This window comes from Triticum aestivum, chromosome 1D (assembly GCF_018294505.1).
Source record: "Triticum aestivum cultivar Chinese Spring chromosome 1D, IWGSC CS RefSeq v2.1, whole genome shotgun sequence".
NCBI classification, from domain to species: domain Eukaryota; kingdom Viridiplantae; phylum Streptophyta; class Magnoliopsida; order Poales; family Poaceae; genus Triticum; species Triticum aestivum.
Window position 1 is genome coordinate 279,998,204 of NC_057796.1, and position 13,777 is coordinate 280,011,980.

The window sequence follows — 13,777 nt, forward strand, 5'->3', positions numbered from 1 at the left end:
ATATTGGCTCCTACATATTCTACGAAGATCTTTATCGGTCGAACCGTTATGACAACATACGTAATTCCCTTTGTCCATCGGTATGTTACTTGCCCGAGATTCGATCGTCGGTATCTCTATACCTAGTTCAATCTCGTTACCGGCAAGTCTCTTTACTCGTTCCGTAATACATCACCTCGTGACTAACTCCTTAGTCGTTTGCTTGCAAGCTTATGATGTGTATTGCCGAGAGGGTCCAGAGATACCTCTCCGATACTCGGAGTGACAAATCCTAATCTCGATTTATGCCAACACAACAAACACCTTCGGAGATACCTCTAGAGCATCTTTATAATCACCCCGTTATGTTGTGACGTTTGATAGCACACAAGGCATTCCTCCGGTATCCGGGAGTTGCATAATCTCATAGTCGAGGGAATAAGTATTTGACATGAAGAAAGCAATAGCAATAAAACTGAACGACCATTATACTAAGCTAAAGGATGTGTCTTGTCCATCACATCATTCTCCTAATGATGTGATCCTGTTACTAATGAAAACTCATGTCCATGGTTAGGAAACCTTAACCATCTTTGATCAGCGAGCTAGTCTAGTAGAGGCTCACTAAGGACACGGTGTTTGTTTATGTATTCACACATGTATTTAAGTTTCCGATCAATACAATTCTAGCATGAATAATAAACCTTTATCATGGATAAGGAAATATAAAATAAAAACTTTATTATTGCCTCTAGGGCATATTTCCTTCAGACTTGTCTTCTTTTGCTACAACTCGGAGTTGGTAATGATATGATCTAAACCGTTATTGTATCTTCATAGTGTTCCGCGTTCATTGTAGGGCAATTTTTTTGTTTTCTACTATGTTCCCCAACATTCTTGGCCTTGACCAGGGTCCCGTATGGGTCCGCGGTCAGTAGGTGATGCACCACATCACTCACAGCCCCACCCCCCCCCCCCCCCGCCCCATGCTGAGGGTCGGTGAACTAACCAACTCAGTGAAGGTGCGCCTGTCTAGGAAAATAACACCTCATCTTTGAATTATTTGACCGAGGATGGAAAGATGAAACTTGAGCCAGAAAAGCAAAAGGGACTTACCTCTGGAGCTCGGTGCACCTCACAGTAGCCAACATTGTTGCCTTCAAGCCGGAAGGACTGGCCCTTGGCCTTGAAAAGGAGGGTCTGCATCCCTCTAATGTCCTTTCCTCGGAAGAAACTTCGGATGACCAAGGTCTGGTCCCCAGGAGCAAACTTCCATAGAGAAGAAGCTCTGGCTTGGAGTGGTTGAACTCAGCGGTGGAGCATGACGTGTACGACATCAATCAGGTTAACGCCCTCCTTGATGTAGAACTCCACCCGAATTTGGAGCATTTTGACCTCTTCTTTGTTCCCTCATTCGAGGTTCTTGGTCGTCCATGAGTGGAGCCAATCCAATGGCACTGCTGAGAAAGCAGGGACTCCTTCCCTGTCCTAGGATGGCACGTCGGCCATATAAAACCGTTCCTCATGCCAGTGCTTCACCGTTTCGATGAATTTTCCCTCCGGCCATTTGACGCATGGATCTTGCTGGCCCTGGCACCTCAACACTCCATGCTATGGCCGGCGTTTGTCTGCGGCTTGACACAGAAAAGCTTGAGCCAAAGCCCGAAGTGGGGCTCGATGCAGAGGAAAGCCTGGCAGAAGACGATGTAGGAGGAGATATGGAGGATGGAATTTGGGGCAAGGTGGTGGAATTGCATGCCGTAGAAGTAGAGGAGGCCCTGGAGGAAGGGGTGGATCGGAAACCCGAGACCTTGTACGAGGTGGGGGATGAACACGACGCGCTCACCTTCCCAAGGTTCTAGAACCCTGGTGGCGGAGCAAATGACCTTCCCGACAAGAGGGGAACGACACTTCACCTCACCCCGTGGGGGGAGGTAGCCGAGCGCCTGGAGCTCGGTGATGTCAGCGGCGGCGACAGTCGAGTGGAGCCATATCCCCCTCTTGCTCGCCACCTTTTCCTCCTCCGCCGCCGCCACCCAGGTATGCTTTCCCTTCCCAGTCATCGATGGAGATGAGGAGGGAAGGAAGGGGGGATTGGTAGGCTCTGTTTGAAGTTTTGGTATCTGGGCGCCGGAGCTTGGGAATCGCAAGAGCTGGGAGCAAGGACGAAGGTGTGAAAATGGAGTAAATCCGTTGTTTGGATTTTAAAAGCCGGTAAAAATACTCAACGGACGGATTGCGCGGCAATAATCTCGCAAGTTCCCAATGCGACGTGCGTTATGTGCGCGCGTGGATTGAGGCGTTTTACTGATAATGCCATCGAAAATCCAGGGCACTATCTCTTTACTGATGAGACGTGCCAATAGCAACGATCGCCGAGTTACGCCACCCATGACATAATGAATACTAATAAGACCTTTCGGTTCTACAATATATGGTGGTGTTTCGAGTTCGGTCAAAAGTTGTCAGAACCTGACCAAACCAGGCGCACCCACTCTTCCTCGGGAAAGATTTCGTTGTTAAGCTAACTAGTCGGGGTAAGGGTCCTCGGGTACGACAATAAAAATACTCTTCGGGAAGAGCTCGTTTGGGGCTCCTCGGGTGTCCGAGGTATATAATTCCTCGTACACAGGCTACGGTTATGTCAAAGGAGGAAGCACAAAGGTAAATGTTGAACCGGTTTGCAAGATCGAAGACTAACATAGAAGGGCAAGTCTTCCGAGGATTATCCTCGGCTTGGAAGACCGGTTCAGAGGCTACTGATGGTGTCCTACATAGGGGGGTGCTAACCACGTCGGCCCCCGAGCATGGGTTGGGCCAAGGACCCCCAAACTATCAACCAGTGGGCCGCGCCTGTCAGGCCCTCGGCGTACTCAAGATGAAATCTTTCGAAGACTTGGCACCTGCTCCAAGAAAAAATGCGATCCTCGGCATGTTTATATCCTGATGTAACCGACCTACGCGCAACCCTAGGTACCCCTGGTGTCTATATGAGCCAAGGGGTTTAGGACCGTAGACCCAGATTCATTCACATAAGATCTCGAGGTAGATCAACCTGTACTTTATATCTCATCCACAATTAATACAATACAAACATAATGTGGCTTACTTCTTTGGGAGGGCCCGAACCGTGGTAAATATTGTGTCCCTTTTTCATCCTATTACCATCTAGCCAAGACCACCCCCTTCTCGAGATCTGCCAAATTTAGCTCCATCCCCTGCCTACAGCGTCCTCCTACAGTGTCCGCCCGTCGCCTATAGCAACCATCGTCTACAACATCGACGCCCAACCTTGCAACAATTGGTGGCGGGGATCATTTGGTCGCCATTGCACGACCTCTCAGCAAACGCCAACGTGTCACATCACTTTGTGCGGCCACGCAACAAACGCCCATGCCGCTCCAAATTTGCATCTGTAACATCCCAAATTTTCAATTTGGAATGTTATACGTAGGTCATTCATGCATATCATATTTTATTGCATATTTGTTTTGCGATCCTCGAAATTCTAAGCAACTCAAGGACCCTCGGAGAGAGTTGGTGATTTCACGATTTTTATATTTGAATTTTATCAAATATTGAAACAAGGATCACTTTGGTTTTAATTTATTTTCTCTCCAAAAATATTTCATATTAAAAATATCGGAGAGGAGATAATATGACTTCTCCCAAAATAGATGAATATTGGAGGAAATATATTAAAATCAAATATTTTATTTCATTCGGATTTTATTGCAATTTTATTTGAATTAGGAAAACTGCGCGTTTTTCAAAATTGCATTTTAGGCCCAAATAAATGTTAACCTTGTCCGGCGTAATTTTGGAGGACGGGAAAAATTTATTTCGGGATTTTTGGAGTCCGTTTAGTATTCTTTTTCTTTCTTTTTCTGCGCATCGGAATTATTTAAAAATAATAACCGACCTACGGGCCCTAACCGGCCCGGACTCCCCAGGCCAGGCCACCTTTATAAGCCGCCCGAGCCGCCCGCGCCTCCCAAACCCTAGCCGCCGCCACCTCGAGCCGCGCGCCGCAGCCTCCGTTTGTTTTTCGTCGGTTTATTTTGGTAGACCCTAGATCTAGATCCGGTTTTTTATATTTCCGGTTTATTTCATTAGATCGGTCTTTCTGTCGGTTTATTTATTTTGCGGACGTTCATCGTTCATTCGTTTAAACGAACGCCATTCACCCGTTAGTCACAGACAGCGAACGTTCATTCGTTAGCCTGTTCGTCAGTTTTCCTTTTTCCAGAGTTTTTCGCGATTATTTCCGATCGCGATTTCTGACTCGATTTTTGTTTTAGTTTATCTTTTCGCTCGTTTATCGGAATCAGGCGATTCAAGCGCCTAGATCTTCGTCTCGAAGCCCTCTTTCTATTTAACCAACTTGAACAATATTTTGGTACTGTAAAATTTGACTTTAGTCCAGATTAGTAATCGGATCTTGTTTCTTTCGCAGTTTGAGTTTCGTTGCTCCGTTTGATTTGATTCTTTTTGCAAACCGGAGTTCTTAAGTTGAACTTTCTGGTTAGATCTTCTTATTTGAGTTTTACCCGTGTATCTTTGCTTGATTGCTTATATGTGTTATTGTTTGTTTGCGATAGAATTCCCGGAGTGCGAAGCGTGCTACTACGAGTCCCTAGGTTTTGCGGATCATCAACAAGGCAAGTAACACATTGATCATACTCTTTTCATACCCAGTTTTTTATGCATTAGTTACAATCCTCAAACATTGCATGATTAGGATGTGTTAACTTGTGGGTTTGGGAAGTAGTTGATGAGGTAGAACCTATTGCCCTGTTTATTATCAAACCCTGGGAGTTACTTCTACGTTATGCCTATATTGCTATGCTATGCTCGTAGACGTGGATTGGGTTTGAGTGAATTCATGACATATGTGAGATTTTTAATTAATGGTTCAACTTAAGGTGGCAACTTTAATACACATCTGGGTGGATTGCTTGTTTGGGCACCTGGAGAATCCAGTGTTGCCCTAGGATATCCCGGAGTACCCGTGTGATTATCCTACGGTCCGCCACCCAGGCTCAAAGGGATCATAAGATTATTCATGCTAGAAACTTCCGTGTGCAGCCACAAGCTATTATGGGCTCTAGCATAGTTGAGTATGTTGCATGACCTCTTTCAGTGGTGGGCTAGCAGATGTAGAGGGAAAGTAGGTGTAACTGTCCATCCAGAGTAAAGAGTTAATGTTTCTGAAAGACTGTGTCTCGGTCATCCGTTTCTCAAACACCATCTAGTGCGAGAAATCCAACGGAGGAGATCAAGTCTTGTGGGAAAAAGTGTGCAAACCTCTGCAGAGTGTACAAACTAATCATGGTTAGTCGTGTCCCCGGTTATGGACATCTTGAGTATCTAGTACTTGGATTATCCTATTGTATCTCAACACTCTAATTTAATTTGTTGGGTTGATAATTACCTTTAATTGGGATTGAGTTGGAGGAACCTTCTCAATGATGTTTCAACCACCATGATAGTTAAATAAAATTTATTCCTTTGTTGTAGGGAAAAATTGGCTTTTCGCAAAATCATATAACCATAGAGCCTGCACCAGCCATATATGCATATAGTGATAGTATTTATCCGTTCATTGCTCTATTGTGTTATATTGCCAGCATATTCCATGTGCTGACCCGTTTTCGGGCTGCAACGTATTATGTTGCAGACTTTTCAGACGAAGAGTAAGGTTCGCTAGGCCGTTGTCATGCACTCAGCTATGCCGTTGGAGTTGATGGACTCACTTTATCTTCCAAGCCTTCCGCTGTTATCGTGTTAGATGGTCTTAAGCCATATTTATTGTAATAAGTTCTCTTTGGAGACATTCGATGTAATAAGTGTGTGATTTCTACTCTGTTATAAATCCTTTGAGTACTGTGTGTGTCAGCATTACCGATTCAGGGATGACACTGAAGCACAGAGACTTGACCGTTTGAGGTCGGGTCGCTACAAGATGGTATCAGAGCACACGCTGAATGTAGGACACGACCACTAAGAAAGCCATAGGTCACTCTTCTCTACTCATTTCTGACTCCTCTCCATTTTCTACTCTTTAGGATGGCGGACTCGAGGAACAAGTTTGCACAACCGGAAGAAGATACACCTTTTGGACGACACTTGAAGGAAGTCACTAGATACCTGAACATTGGAATACCAAGCTTCACCGGGACCTACAACGCCACTTTACCAGAAGAGGAGCGCTGGATGATTCGAGTTCAAGTTCCAGGAAGGACATTCACGCCAGTCACGGAGCCCATAGAGTTTTCCTTTGATGCCCCAACCTGGAGTCTGGGAAAGAGCATGGCAGCCCACATCGCCATGGGACGCATTGGCGAAGTTTACCACAAGGATCTCAAGGATACTATCTACCAGATATGCGGGCACCGAGATGAGCAATGGGAGATAGTCAGCACCAGGAAGGACAGGTCCATTGCAGCATTCATCCAGGAGTTAAACCAACACATTCGACGCCAGGAGAACCAGATGTGCGCAAGCATGATAGATTTAAATAAGGCGATGACAAGGATCACCGAGTTAGAAGAGGAACTCAAGTCTACACGTGATGGATATGAGGAGGAAATCGCGACACTATTGGAGAAGAACGACGAACTGATAAAGAAGATCGGAGTATTCATGGGAGACCCCGCGCCAGGAGGAGAAGACGACGATTCCACTTGTCCGGAGAACTACATCATCATCGACGACACCGACTCCGACCCCGATGATAGTGATGATGATTATGAAGACGAAGCTGGAGCGGATATCATGGAGTCTTCCACCGATCAAAATTTCTAGTAGACCACCATATGATCAGTAGTATTTCCCCCATGAAAATAGTATAGTCCGAGCACTGTAATGATAGTTAGATCGATTGTATGCCCTTGCTTGATTGAGTGAGTGATATGATTGTGTTTGTCTCATGTGCATATGGGTAGTGTTTTCTCACTAGACCTAATTTCTATTCTACTCTCTTCCCTCTAAACCCATCAGATGCCTCCGCGACGTGACACCGGATTTGTCTTCCCGTCGGAGATCACCGAGTTGATCCAGCAGCAGAATGCCTTGATGCAGATATTAGTCCAGAACCAAGGCAACAACAACAACCCTCCTCCAATTGACAACTTAGCCCGTTTTCTGAGGTTACAGCCGCCGGTGTTTTCCAGTAGCACCGAGCCGATAGTTGCGGATGACTGGCTACGTAGGATTGGAAGGGAGTTGATCACCGCAGGTTGCACAGATGCAGAGAAAGTGCGTTTTGCCGCACACCAATTGGATGGACCAGCAGCGTCATGGTGGGAGAATTACACAGCCACTTTTCCCATAGCCAATGTCACTTGGGATCAGTTTCAGCAAGCATTCCGCACAGCCCATGTCTCAACTGGAGCTATGAGCATGAAGAAGCGTGAGTTTCGCAACTTACGCCAGGGAAATCATACTGTGGCTCAGTACGTAGATGAGTTTAGTAAGCTATCTCGTTATGCCCCTGATGATGTGGCCACAGATGCCGCGAAGCAGGAGAAGTTTATGGAAGGGCTAAATGATGAGATGAGCATGCAGTTGATGGTGGCAACATTCAACAACTACCAGGAGTTGGTAGACAAGGCTCTTATGATTGAAGGGAGCTCAGCAGAAGCCTCGTTTCACCCCGAACTCGGGAGGACTTGTCCATAACCATGGAGGCCACACCCACAACGGAGGGAGTTCTCACAACCACAATGGCTCCAAGAATGGAAACGGGAACGGAGCAGGCAGCAATCAGAACCGCTCTAACCCAGCCACACCCGCCAAGAAGGACCTAAGTCACATTACTTGTTTCAAGTGCGGGAAGACTGGACACTATGCCACTGAGTGCCCTGAAGCAAAGAATGGTAATGGCAATGGAAGCGCTGGGAAGAAGCCCAACCCTTTCAATAGGGGAAAAGTGAACCACGTGAACGTGGAGGAAGTTGAGGAGCAGCCTGATGCAGTTATCGGTAAGTTTTTGGTTAAGTCTTTCACTGCAATTGTTCTTTTCGATACTGGTGCATCGCATTCATACATATCAAGGGGATTCATGGATAAGTATAGGTTGCCCACTAAGGTACTTAGGACACCTATGTTAGTAAGTTCGCCAGGAGCAGAATATATGGCAAGTCAAGGATGTTTTCAGATGCCATTGACCATTGAAAGCCATGTTTTCCCCTCAGATCTGATAATTTTGGAATCACAAGGTTTGGATGTGATACTAGGAATGGATTGGCTATCGATGTATGGAGGAAACATCGATTGCGCGAGTAAGTCAATTTTACTCACCACCCCGGAGGGAAAAAGGATCAAGTATGTTTCCAGGCATGCGCCAAGGAGGACCCAAGTAAATTCTCTCACGGGAGTTGTTCAGGAGGAAGTGCCGGTAGTGAAGGATTACCCAGATGTATTTCCGGAGGAGTTACCAGGCATGCCACCAGATCGAGATATCGAGTTTTTGATAGAGTTGTTGCCAGGCACCGGGCCCATATCAAAGAGACCATACCGGATGCCCGCAAACGATCTGGAGGAGATTAAGAAGCAGATTAAGGAGTTATTGGAGAAAGGTTACATTCGAAGAAGTTCATCACCATGGGGAGCCCCAGTGCTCTTGGTTGAGAAGAAGGATGGATCGTTAAGGATGGTTGTTGATTATCGTGCGTTGAATGAAGTAACAATCAAGAATAAGTATCCACTACCGATGATCAACGATTTGTTTTACCAGCTGCAAGGAGCAAAGGTGTTTTCGAAGATCGACTTGCGATCGGGATATCACCAGTTGAAGATTAGGGAAAAGGATATACCTAAGACAGCCTTCACCACAAGGTACGGGCTATATGAGTATACGGTTATGTCATTTGGACTGACTAATGCCCCTGCCTATTTCATGAGTATGATGAACAAGGTGTTCATGGAGTTCTTGGATAAGTTTGTTGTGGTTTTCATTGATGATATCTTGGTATACTCGAAGAATGAAGAGGAACACAAGGAGCATTTGTGTTTAGTTCTCGAGAAGCTCAGGGAACATCAGTTATATGCCAAGTTCAGCAAATGTGAGTTTTGGTTGAAGGAATTTGGATTTCTTGGACATGTTATATCAGGAGAAGGTATAGCAGTGGATCCTACCAAGGTTCAGTCAGTCTCTGAGTGGTTGGCACCCACCTCAGTTGGAGAGATCCGCAGTTTTCTTGGACTCGCTGGATACTATCGGAGATTCATTGAGAATTTTTCTAAGATTGCGAAGCCTATGATGACATTATTGAAGGACACTAAGTTCCATTGGACTGATGAATGTGAAGCAAGTTTCCAGGAGTTGAAGAAGTGTTTGACTACAGCCCCAGTGTTGATTCTGCCAGATATACGCAAGGATTTCCAAGTGTATTGCGACGCCTCTCGCTTAGGACTTGGAGGAGTACTTATGCAAGACGGGAGAGTTGTTTCGTATGCCTCACGACAACTGAAACCGCACGAGTTGAATTATGCCACGCATGATTTGGAGTTAGCCGCTGTGGTGCATGCGCTCAAGACCTGGAGACATTTTCTCATTGGAAACCGTTGCGATGTGTACACGGATCACAAGAGCTTGAAGTATATTTTTACTCAGAAGGAGCTAAACCTCAGGCAGAGGAGATGGTTAGAACTCATAAAGGATTATGACATGAAGCTGCATTATCATCCAGGAAAGGCCAATGTCATAGCAGACGCTTTGAGCCGTAAGAGTTATGTTAACACCCTCGTAAGCGGAGGGATGCCAAAAGAGTTAGCCAAGGATCTCAGGGAGCTACGTTTGGAGATAGTCCCTAGAGGATTTGTTGTAGCAATGGAAGTTCAGTCTACATTGTTGGGAAGGATTCGAGAAGCTCAGATGGATGACAAGGAGATTGCCGAGATAAAGGAGAAGATGAGTGAAGGGAAAGCCAAAGGTTTTCTTGAGGATGAGCACGACACCTTATGGTTTGAGGACCGTATTTATGTGCCCAATAATGCAGAGATCAGGAAGTTGATACTTCAGGAAGCTCATGACTCACCATACTCGATACACCCCGGAAACACCAAGATGTATTTGGATTTGAAGGAGTGTTTCTGGTGGACTGGTATGAAGAAGGATATTGCCGAGTATGTAGCCGTATGTGATGTATGTCAGAGAGTGAAGGCAGAACATCAGAAGCCAGCAGGATTACTGCAGCCTATGCCGATACCCGAATGGAAGTGGGATAAGCTTGGCATGGATTTTATCATCGGATTGCCCAGGACCCGATCAGGATATGACTCTATCTGGGTAGTAGTGGATCGCTTGACCAAAGTAGCCCACTTTATCCCCGTGAAAACCACTTATACAAGTGCGAAGTTGGCCAAGATATACATGACCAGGATCGTATGTCTGCACGGAGTTCCGAGGACCATCGTATCAAATAGAGGAACACAGTTTACTTCAAAGTTTTGGCACCAGCTGCACCAGACTTTGGGGACCAGGCTAGAGTTTAGTACAGATTTTCACCCGCAGACATATGGACAGACTGAGAGAGTCAATCAGATTCTGGAGGACATGTTGAGAGCTTGTGCGCTAGATTACGGATCTAGTTGGGATGACAACTTTCCCTATGTGGAGTTCTCTTACAATAACAGCTACCAGGCCAGTTTGAAGATGGCACCGTTTGAAGCCTTGTATGGAAGAAGATGCCGGACACCGTTGATGTGGGATGAAGTTGGAGACCGCCAGTTGTTTGGACCGGATTTGATTAAGGAATCTGAAGAGAAGGTTAAGCTGATTCGGGATAGACTGAAGGTAGCTCAGTCCCGACAGAAGAGTTATGCGGATTCAAAACGCAAGGAGGTAGTCTATGAAATCGGAGACTGAGCATATCTGCGAGTGTCACCTCTTCGAGGAGTTAAGCGTTTTGGAGTTAAGGGAAAGTTAGCCCCGAGATTTGTAGGACCGTACCGTGTTTTGGAACGTATGGGAGAGGTTGCCTAGAAGTTGGAGTTACCCGAAGGACTGTCAGGAGTACATGATGTGTTTCACGTTTCCCAGTTGAAGATGTGCCATGCAGAGATGGCCGATATTCCTTTGAGAGATACAGTGCCCCTGAAAGCAATTCAGTTGGATAGTGATTTGACATATGAGGAGAAACCTGTCAAGGTTCTAGAGTTTGCCAGCCAGGTTACTCGCAGCAAGGTTATCAAGTTTTGCAAAGTTCAGTGGATCCACCATACGGAGGACGAAGCCACCTGGGAACGAGAGGATGATCTACGCAAAGACCACCCGCACCTATTTTCTAGCCAACCCGAATCTCGATGACGAGATTCATTTTAAGGGGGGTAGGTTTGTAACATCCCAAATTTTCAATTTGGAATGTTATACATAGGTCATTCATGCATATCATATTTTATTGCATATTTGTTTTGCGATCCTCGAAATTCTAAGCAACTCAAGGACTCTCGGAGAGAGTTGGGGATTTCACGATTTTCATATTTGGATTTTATCAAATATTGAAACAAGGATCACTTTGGTTTTAATTTATTTTCTCTCCGAAAATATTTCATATTAAAAATATCTGAGAGGAGATAATATGACTTCTCCCAAAATAAATGAAATACTGGAGGAAATATATTAAAATCAAATATTTTATTTTATTCAGGTTTTATTTCAATTTTATTTGAAATAGGAAAATACGCGTTTTTCAAAATTGCATTTTAGGCCCAAGTAAATGTTCACCTTGTCCGCCGTATTTTTAGAGGACGGGGAAAATTTATTTCGGGATTTTTGGAGTCCATTTAGTATTCTCTTTTTTTTCTGTGCGTCGGAATTATTTAAAAAATAACCGACCTACGGGCCGTAACCGGCCCGGACTCCCCAGGCCAGGCCGCCTTTATAAGCCGCCCCGAGCCGCCCCCGCCGCCAGCCCGCCCGCGCCTCCCAAACCCTAGCCGCCGCCGCCGCCTCGAGCCGCGCGCCGCGCCGCGCAAGCCGCCGCCGCCGACAACGACTTCGCCGGAGTTAGCCGCCGCCGCTTTTCGCCGCGCCGCGCAAGCCGCCGCCGCCGACAACGACTTCGCCGGAGTTAGCCGCCGCCGCTTTTTTTTTCGTCGGTTTATTTCGGTAAACCCTAGATCTAGATCTGGGTTTTTAAATTTCCGGTTTATTTCACTAGATCGGTCTTTCTGTTGGTTTATTTATTTTGCGGACGTTCGTCCGTTCGTTCGTTTAAACGAACGCCGTTCACCCGTTAGTCACAGACATCGAACGTTCGTTCGTTAGTCTGTTCGTCAGTTTTTCTTTTTCCAGAGTTTTTCGCGATTATTTCCGATCGCGATTTCTGACTCGATTTTCGTTTTAGTTTATCTTTTCGCTCGTTTATCGAAATCAGGCGATTCAAGCGCCTAGATCTTCGTCTCGAAGCCCTCTTTCTGTTTAACCAACTTGAACAACATTTTGGTACTGTAAAATTTGACTTTAGTCCAGATTAGTAATCGGATCTTATTTCTTTCGCAGTTTGAGTTTCGTTGCTCCGCTTGATTTGATTCTTTTTGCAAACCGGAGTTCTTAAGTTGAACTTTCTGGTTAGATCTTCTTATTTGAGTTTTACCCATGCATCTTTGCTTGATTGCTTATGTGTGTTATTGTTTGTTTGTGATAGAATTCCCGGAGTGCGAAGCGTGCTACTACGAGTCCCTAGGTTTTGCGGATCGTCAGCAAGGCAAGTAACACATTGATCATACTCTTTTCATACCCAGTTTTTTATGCATTAGTTACAATCCTCAAACAATGCGTGATTAGGATGTGTTAACTTCTGGGTTTGGGAAGTAGTTGATGAGGTAGAACCTATTGCCCTGTTTATTATCAAACCCTGGGAGTTACTTCTACGTTATGCCTATATTGCTATGCTATGCTCGTAGACGTGGATTGGGTTTGAGTGAATTCATGACAGATGTGAAATTGTTAATTAATGGTTCAACTTAAGGTGGCAACTTTAATACACATCTGGGTGGATTGCTTGTTTGGGCACCTGGAGAATCCAGTGTTGCCCTAGGATATCCCGGAGTACCAGTGTGATTATCCTACCGTCCGCCACCCAGGCTCAAAGGGATCATAAGATTATTCATGCTAGAAACTTCCGTGTGCAGCCACAAGCTATTATGGGCTCTAGCATAGTTGAGTATGTTGCATGACCTCTTTCAGTGGTGGGCTAGCAGATGTAGAGGGAAAGTAGGTGTAACTGTCCATCCAGAGTAAAGAGTTAATGTTTCTGAAAGACTGTGTCTCGGTCATCCGTTTCTCAAACACCATCTAGTGCGGGAAATCCAACGGAGGAGATCGAGTCTTGTGGGGAAAAGTGCGCAAACCTCTGCAGAATGTACAAACTAATCATGGCTAGCCGTGTCCCCGGTTATGGACATCTTGAGTATCTAGTACTTGGATTATCCTATTGTATCTCAACACTCTAATTTAATTTGTTGGGTTGATAATTACCTTTAATTGGGATTGAGTTGGAGGAACCTTCTTAATGATGTTTCAACCACCATGATAGTTAAATAAAATTTATTCCTTTGTTGTAGAAATTGGCTTTTCGCAAAATCATATAACCATAGAGCCTCCACCAGCCATATATGCATATAGTGATAGTATTTATCCGTTCATCGCTCTACTGTGTTATATTGCCAGCATATTTCATGTGCTGACCCGTTTTCGGGCTGCAACGTATTATGTTGCAGACTTTTCAGACGAAGGGTAAGGTTCGCTAGGCCGTTGTCATGCACTCAGCTATGCCGTTGGAGTTGATGG